The sequence below is a fragment of the Populus euphratica genome, unplaced genomic scaffold (assembly GCF_000495115.2).
Source record: "Populus euphratica unplaced genomic scaffold, PopEup_1.0 scaffold103.1, whole genome shotgun sequence".
Taxonomy (NCBI): Eukaryota; Viridiplantae; Streptophyta; class Magnoliopsida; order Malpighiales; family Salicaceae; genus Populus; species Populus euphratica.
Window position 1 is genome coordinate 294,430 of NW_011499891.1, and position 7,771 is coordinate 302,200.

Here is a 7,771-nt window from a genome sequence, read left to right on the forward strand (position 1 = left end):
TATATATATATATATATATATATATATATATATATATATATATAAATAACTAATTAAGTTTGAAATATCTTTTGAGTGAAAAGAGGCTAATCATTTGTAAAACAACTTTAGTTCATATAATTTTGAAAATTTTCGATTGAAAGATGAAAAATAGTATTTAAGCATTTTTTTGGGTTAAATAATATATGAATAATTTAACTCTTTAAAAGTTTTACAATGATCTATTAATTCCTATGAAATCCCTCTTAGGAAACCTTCCATTTCCCATGGCTAACTCTACTAAACATAATGTCATCAAAGTGAAGCACAATAGAAATTTTGGGAATTATAGTGAAAACAATCTTAAATTTTCAAATCAATTTTAAAGAAATATAAAAGAATAAGCATAATTCATTATATAGGAGCACGTAAAATTAATTAGGCAACTTAAATCTACTCCATAAATGAGATTATTAGAAAAATTCATTTGAAAAAGTAAAAAATTACAAAATATCACATAAAATTACCATAACATGCAAAATCTGAAAGTAACTTAAAACTTATATTTTATCTCTTCTATTTAGCCATGAAAGTATAGAGAATTTAAACACATAAATAAACCTTAATATATAAAACTGATAACTTTAGATTTTTTTATGGATTAGGTTAATATAGGTATTTATTTCCTTATATAGAGCTATAATTTAAGATAAATATAATAAATTTCCATTTTAATTTAAATTGAGTCAACTTATGAAACTTAAACTCCTCTCTAATTTCCTCCACTGAGCATCTTTCAAGTACTACACAAACCAATTAAGTTTTTGACTTAATTACAGAGATATGATTTGTCAATATATAAGTAGGGTTTTTAGCTGTAACAATCTTTTGCATTGAAATGTATCCTATGACATGATATCTAGAATAAAGTGAAACTTGACATTAATATATTTGATCCTTTCATGATACATTAGAATCTTAGCTAGACTAGCACTTTAGTCATTATAATGCACAATGATCAACTCATGTGATAAATAAAAATTATTAACCAAACCTTGTAGTTATAGAGTTTCTTTCATTTTCTTTGTCAATGTCATATGCTTAGCCTTTATTGTTGATAAGAACAAAATAGATTGCAAAATTTCTTTCCAACTAATGACATACCCTAAAATAGTGAAAATATAACCTGTTAGTGATTTTCTTCTATCTAAACTACTAGTATTATTGTTACTTATTTTTGAACCCCACATGATGCAGATGTTGTATACCTCTTTTAAACTGAGTATGGGAGTTTAACTTATGTTTATTGGAAGATTGATAAAAGTAGAAAAAGAAATATTTTTTCAAAACCCTGTTTGAGCTGTTTTCCGCTCTTTTTATCCTTTCCCTTTGCTACCAAAATCATAAGGTTTTCTTAGGTTGATCAGGAGTCTTCATAATGCTAAATTCATTTCTTTTTATCTAGTCTTTAAGGTTGAATAAATCTCTCAGAATTTGCACTAAAAAAAAAAGGTTTTGCTACCATCGTAATTTTTTTCTTCCAACTTAGGCTCTGATTTTGATTTGGTTTCGTACGATATCTGATCATCCTAGCTATATTTTATCACTCATAACATGTTAAAAAATTGACCTATACCTTTATTTGTTCCTAAGGATCATTGTTCGTAGGGTAGATTCTCAGTCAGATTTGGATGTTTTAACATTGTCAGATCAAAAACCTTTTTGACCAACTAGATTATTGCCAAATTCTCTTCTCTAAAATGATTTTAACTTACTTTAAATCCTTCATCAAAGTTGTATTACTAGATGCGTAAATGATTTTGGGATTTTGAATCGCTTGATTTCGATATCAGAAGCTCAAGATATTCATGTTTGAAAATCCAACGTGAAGGTAGAGAATTTTACCGTGAAAAGGATATTGACCCGAGTCTGCACTAAAAAATTTCTATTTTTGGCTTAGTTTTTGTGATTTTTATTCCTAGTTCATATTTTCAGTCATATCAAGATTCTTGGCATTCATCAGTTTTTGAGTTAGACCTGGAAATCCTTTTTAACCAACTAGATTACTGTCAATTTATGTTCTATAAAAAGATTTTATCTCACTTCAACTCCTTCATCAAAGTTGTAGTCCTAGATGTGTAGATAATTTTGGGCTCTTGAATCGTTTGATTTTGATGTCAAAAGCTCAAGATATTCCTGTTTGAATATCTAACATGAAGGTAGAGAATTCTACCGCGAGAAGGATATTGACTCAAGTCTGCACTTAAAAAAATTCTATTTTTGGCCTATTTTTTATGATTTTTGTTCTTAGTTCATACCCTTAGTCATATCAGGATTCTCGACATTCGTTAGTTTTTGAGTTAGGCCCGGAAATCCTTTTTGACCAACTAGATTACCGCGAGTTTCTATTCTATAAAAAGATTTTATCTCACTTTGACTCCTTCATCAAAGTTATAGTTCTAAATGTGTAGATAATTTTGGACTCTTAAATCACTTGATTTCAATGTCAGAAGCTCAAGATATACGCTTTTGAATATCTAGTGTGAAAGTAGGGATTTCTGTAGTAAGAAAGATTTTTGCTCAAGTTTTTAGGGACACAATTGCAAGACGCATAAAGTTTAAAGACCAATTGCAGGCCAATTTGAATTTATTTTTGGACCAAAGACCAATGGAAAAGGTGCTAAAATAAAGAAGTTGATTGAAGATAAAATTAGAAAGAAATTTTACAGGATGAAGAAATTAAAGAACAGAGATTTGATCAAAAAATAAAAATAAGGGAGTTGATCAAGTTTTGCTCTTATTTTTATGATTGTCATTTTGAGAACAACCCCTCCCTTGTCTGATTTCTTTCCTGCACCCTCCATCTGATTTCTTTCCTTTTTTTTTGCTACAAATTCCTACTATTTTTCCTTTATCATCATGTCTGATTTTTGGAGTTGAAAACCACGTTTTTGTTGCCCCATTTCAAAGGGAGCAGCTGGCCCTATGGAAGGAAAGAAAAGAGCCACACCATCCTCTAAAACTAGAAAGAAATCAGACGTAAGCACAAGATCAAAATCAAAATATTGTAGCTTTCTTTTTGTGTTTTTTAATTGCAAATCAGTAGGGATTTGTGTCCTAGGATTAATGCATTGAATCCTTCCTATATAGAGACATATTTAGACTATATATAAGCCCTTCTAATAACCTAACAGGGGCAGAAAAAAAAAGACCAAAAAAGCAGCAAAAAAAGAACACAAAAAGGAGTGAAAATGGTAGGAAAAAAGAGCATAAAAAGAAAGGAAAATAGAGAGAGAAAAAGCATAGAAAAAAAACACAAGAAAGGCAAGCAGTAAAAGAGTGAAGGAAAAAACACAGAGAACAAGGGTTCATCTGTGAAAGTCTTTAGAGGAATGAAGTTACAGTAAAAACAAAAGGAGCGGACAACAAAAAAAGAAGAAAAGGGGAGGGAGAGAGAGACCAACAACAGAGAGAAGAAGAAAAAAAAAGGGTTTTCTTTCATCCGGGGGTTACTAGAAGACCTTGAATGAAACGGGGAAAGAAAAAAAAAGCAGAGGTAGAGAAAAAAAAGAGAGAGAAATGAAAAAAGAGAAACAAAAGAAACAAAGAAGACTAAAACAAAGAGAGGAGAAAGGAAAGAGAAAGAGTCTTTATGTTGGTTACCAGAGGCGAGAAGGCAGAAGCTTTGCCCATCGGCTGGTATGTCATCTTTGGCATTCAAAACAAGCAGGATTCGCAAGAGACCGGCGCAAGCAGAGAACAAAAAGAAAAAGAGCTTGAACAAACAAACATGGACAGACCAGTTAGCACCCCTTTATTATCGTTGCAACTCCTTCATTTTTCTCCAGGTCCGTTATTCAGTTTTGCATGCATTTCTTGGTTGCATGTGTTATTGTTCAAGTAAAATTTAATTCACTTGAATAGTAACTCACCAACTTTCATTAAGTTGTATGTGTCCAGACGGGTCACTTACCTTGCTTGGGCAAGTGACCCGGCCAGACCTTTTTTTTTCTGGATAAAAAATAAAAGGAAAGGAAAGAGATTTATTTTCTGACATATTTATTTCAAGGTTTGGATTTTATTTTTTGTGTTGTAAAAAAACATATCAAACTTGTATTTAGAATACTTGATTTTCCATGTAATGTGACAAATATACATATATATCAAAAAATATTTTCTTATGCGTTGCATATGGCCAATACCCTAACATGTTTTTGAACTTTTTTTTATAGAAAAAATATTGGAAGTTTTGAAAATGTGTTTTCGCATGGATTTCTTAAACACAAAAATTATTTTCTTGCATTTGTGGATTTTACAACATGTTTGTAAAATTCCAAAGGGTGTTGGCCAATATTCCAAAAAATATAAAAATTTTATTTTGGGAGAAATTCATCTATTATTCACTATTAATGTTTGGATAAATAAATCTTTAAAGGACAAGTGTCCAAAATATTGTTGGGAATAATTTGCTATTATTCACTGTTAATATTTGGATAAAGAAACCCGAAGTGGTAAATATCCAAAATAATTTTCTAAAAATAATAAATCTGCATACATCCTTGAAAGAAGCCTTGATTATAATCGAGGACATTTCAATTTTTAATTCTACGGTTTATGAGCCGTAAGAGTATAAAACACTAAGGAAAAAAATATTTTTTTTTAAAGCGCCCTAAATTCCTAAATTTTTGTTCCTCCTCCTTGTGATTTACGAGTCACAAACTCTTAAAATACTAAGGGAAAAGTAAGCTTTCAAAATACATGGAATCTCTTTAGATTTCTATCTTAATCAATTTAGTTTGAATCAAACCTGTAAAAAAAGATGGGATTTTTACAAAAAAAAAACCAACAACTCAATAGCAATTATAAGGCAAACCAAACACCAAACAGTTTACCTTAGGTAGAGCGTATTAGGGGTGCTAATATCTTTCTTTTATATAACCAGTCCCTTTTTTTAGAATCTCTGAAAGACCAGTTAGGTTTCCTAGTGACCATAATACTAAGTGGTGACTCATTTATCCATAAAACAAAAAAAAAACAATGAAACCTGAAATCAATTGAGAATCGTCGTGACTTCGCACTCTACCGCAAGGGTACGACAAATATAATTTGATTTTACTAAACCTTTAACATTACTTATAGTGCCACTACTTCTATTATATATCATATCAATATATATAGTATTTTTAAGATAACAGAGTATCTATTTCATGGTATGCCTGTGAACTTTACTAGGATTTATAATAAACCTGCTGATTATACTAATAACATGTGAAATTTATGGATGAGTATAGACCATAATATTCATAATGCTCCTAACAATTGCATATGAAACATTTGACATGTGTTCTTTTCCTTGGTTTATGGTGAAAAAGTTAAAAATAACCTAAAATGAGTTGTAAATAGAGTATTAATTGGCTTGCAGTCTTGCATATCAAAACATTCAAGTACATTCTTAAAATCCTTTCTTTGTGATAAGTATAACTTGTTAGAACTTTAATCTTTGCATATTTGTATACCTAAGATCTTATTGGTTGTACCTAAATCCTTCATCTAAAACTCACTACTCAATTAATTCTTCAAATTGCTAATTTCATATATGTTCTTTGAGGTAATCAACATGTCATTAACAAGTACATAAATGAATCATTTGAGATCTTTTTGAAAAACATACAACTATCATTGTCATTTCTAAAGTAATTGCATCCAAGCATAAAAGTATCAACCATTTTATACCATTACCTTTATGACTGATTCAAGCTATAAAATGAGTTCTTTGACAAGCATACATTGTTTTTCTAACCTTGAGCAATAAAACCATCTGGATAATGCATGTAGATCATTTCCTCTAGCTTATTATATAGAAAAGTTATTTTTACATATAGTTGCTCAAGCTTTAAATCAAACAAAGCAATCATAGTAAGTAATACTTGTGTCACACCTGGACATCATGACAGCCGATTAAAAAAATAATCTCAATTTGAAAAATGAACATATATTTGGCATCTTGTTCTTTTAAGGAAAAAAATCTTGTTTATGTAGTTGTCATCGATTATTATGGTCATTAGAAACCCTAATTGACCAACAGAGATTCTATGTTATGAGATTGGTTACGCAAAAGAAAAGATATTATCACCCCTGAAGCATCCTATCTAAGGTAGACTGCATTGTTGGTTTTGTCTAAAATTACTAAGAATTTGTTCTCCTTTTTCTTTTTTTATTCTTCCTTTCATGTTCCTGACACTGGCGTTAGTGAATAATTCTTACGAATATTTTCAATTTTGGTATTGGTAAATATCGCACAAATCTAAAAAAAATACGATACTATTGATTCTTGTGTTAGTGAAATTTTTTGAAAAAATGAATTTGAAGAAGAAATTTTCTATGCCATTTTTTTCTTGTTTATCCTTTATTATTATTTGTCCTTTTTAGATGGAAGTAACAAAAAACATTGCACAACATATTTGTATTTAATAGTAATAGTCTACAAATTGAGCACATCTACAAAAAATACAAACATAAAGGAAAAAATAAAACAAAGTGTGAGAGGCCCACAAATAAATCAACAAAGGCCCTAAATATTTTTGAAATTTTATGTTATCAAAAGGGGGGTTTGTTTGGTCAAATATCAAATTAGAATGGGTACAAAAATTATGGCCAAAGCATAAGAGTGTGTTTTGTCAAGCACATCCTTAGCAAACATAGTTTGGATAGGCCAGGCTTAAAGCCTAGACCTGATCCACTTTTTTTTTCTTTTTAGGCTGGATCTAGCCCAGCCATGCGTGAAAGGCTCAAGTATGCATGCAACAGTAACTAGTTAATTATTTTAGCAATGAAGAAAGGAAACTTATCTAGGCATACGGCTGCTAAAGTCGAAGTCTAGGTAGACTAAGCTAAAAAATAGGGTTGAGGGATGCAACAGCTAGTATAGGGTTCGCCGCACCTCTTTTTTTATGTTTATCTTTTTTAGAGTTTTTGGTAATGACCTCCTCTTAAGGTCTCTTCCTTTAGGGTTTTTCTCTAATCGTCCTTCTTTTCTTCATACACTAAGATCAATATTTATAATGCAAGAGTCTTATCGGTTACGAGAAGTAAAGTCTCAATCAAATTTATTTTCTTTTTTGAAGTTTGAATTAGAATCAAATTCAAAGCAGATAGCTATTATTATCTTAAAGGTAAGGATATAATGGAAAAGGCATATTATAGTCCCTAGTTTTCGTACAAGCTGACAAATCACTTTTTTTAATTAATTTTACATTTTAAACCTCATAAAAATTAAATTAAAAATCAATTGATCAAAATTAGGTTACAACAACTTGGATGGAACTATGCTTCACAACTATATAAACTCTTAATTGAAGTCAATTGTCTTCGTGTCAAGTCTTTAGCAACTAGTTATGTTTAAAATCTAGTATCCTCAACCCTTAAGATTCCATCTTTCCTACTATAAACCCATTTACCCCCAATAATCTACTAGTCTCATGGTTTTTTAACAAGCTCTTATGTCTGGTTTTTATAAAGAGATTCAATCTTCTCGTTCATAAAAAGCACTAATTGAGAAGATTATTTGTAAAAACAATTGCCTCTTTATAACAAGACTTATGATTATCCAAATTCTCTATAATATTTAAGGAAAAATCAACTAGATTAGTATAATCTTACTTAACTAATGCTTTTATCTATCTTATTTTCCTTCTTACAGTAATATTACATTGTTGTTTTTCAAATGCATTTTCATCAACAATATCATGCACTATGTACACGACGTCGGGCGACGACTCCACTCTTTTTTTTT